Source organism: Aegilops tauschii, chromosome 5, assembly GCF_002575655.3.
Source record: "Aegilops tauschii subsp. strangulata cultivar AL8/78 chromosome 5, Aet v6.0, whole genome shotgun sequence".
Classification (NCBI taxonomy): domain Eukaryota; kingdom Viridiplantae; phylum Streptophyta; class Magnoliopsida; order Poales; family Poaceae; genus Aegilops; species Aegilops tauschii.
Window position 1 is genome coordinate 410712579 of NC_053039.3, and position 1505 is coordinate 410714083.

General features: G+C 44.0%; 1 pseudogene; it reads left to right on the forward strand.

Annotated features, from left to right (window-relative positions):
- The first annotated feature begins 298 nt into the window (after positions 1–298).
- On the forward strand, positions 299–1039 carry LOC109752034 (putative invertase inhibitor; annotated as a pseudogene).
- The last annotated feature ends 466 nt before the right edge of the window (positions 1040–1505 follow it).

Below are 1505 nucleotides of genomic sequence, written 5' to 3' on the forward strand. Positions count from 1 at the left end.
CTAGCCATCTTCCTCCGGCTGTATGCCGCCAACTACATATATTGGAATCGAGTAATAACTAGAATATGAAAAGTTCTTACAAATCCCCATTGGACATTCCATTTACGCATGACTAAACCACTACCATTATTTTCTATGGTTTAAATCTTGACTGTCAGTTTTACATTGCTTTAATAATTTGATCAATTGATAGATCTATCAAATATTTATTAATAGATAAGGAAGCAATAAATGTTAATTAATAGTAGCCATGTTTTCTGCCAAGGTTATTCGGCATTGATTGATTGATATACATCCGAATTTATTGTTCTAGATGACAATATTCTATATATACCATGCACCTACAACTTGACAAACCAACCTCGAGATAAAAAAAACATCTCAGATACACAAGAAAATTGTTGCAGCAAAGCCATGAGGCCATCGCAAGCTCTCTCGCTTCTTGTTGTTGTCCTCCTCCTTGCCTCATCCAGTGCTTCCATCCTAGAAGACACGTGCAGGCGCTTCGACGGTGCTGACATCTATGATATCTGCATCAAGTTCTTCAAGGCCAACAAGGACAGCGCCACCACGGACAAGCGTGGCCTTGCTGTCATCGCCACTGGGATTGCCAGTGTGACAGCTGTGGACACCCGCAAGCGCATCGCCACCCTGAAGGCCGAGAAAAAGGACCAGATGATCCAGCAGGTCCTCGCGTACTGTGACAATGTGTACTCCAGAGCTGTGGGCCTATTTGATAAGGCTGCCAGGGGCATATCGTCGGGCAGATTGGGTGACGCGGTGACGAGCCTTAGCTCCGCGCTGGACATTCCCAAATATTGCGATGATGAGTTCCTCGAGGCAGGTGTGAAGTCGCCGTTTGATGCCGAGAATGGCGAGTTCGAGATGCAATGTGCCATCACTCTGGGTGTAACGAAGTTGCTAACCATGTAGTTAGCTAGATGGCGAGGTTATGAATGTGGGCAACTACAATAAGAGTCCATAGTCATTCGATGAGTAAACTCCTCAAAATTAATAAGCCCACATTGTTATCACTGAACTATGCTAGACGTACTGGCACATATTTCTTTTGTGTGGATTTGTTTTTGTGTTTATTTAGGAAAAACAATAGTGACGGGAATATCCACCCCTTCTGCACTGCCGCGGAGCGACGGTCGAAGGGGAGGGGAGGAGATTAACCTTGTTGGCAGCTGAAAGAATTAGTATGGTCGACTAGAGGTGGGGTGATTAGGAGACTAACAAAAAATTTAACTTCTTTTGCAAAATTTAGGCTAAAAAATAATAACTTTTCTATATATGCAGCTAGGTGGACAACCTATATGAAAATCTTAACAAGTAACAAGTGCTAGCAAGAGTAAACACAAGATTATAACTAGCATAAAGTAAAGGGCCGACATAACCACAAATGGAATCGATGGAGATGAGGATGTGCTTCCGAAGTTCCGTCCTTGGGGGGGGGGGGGTGGTACTTCTCCATTGGAGGGGTGTGGAGGCACAATGCTCCC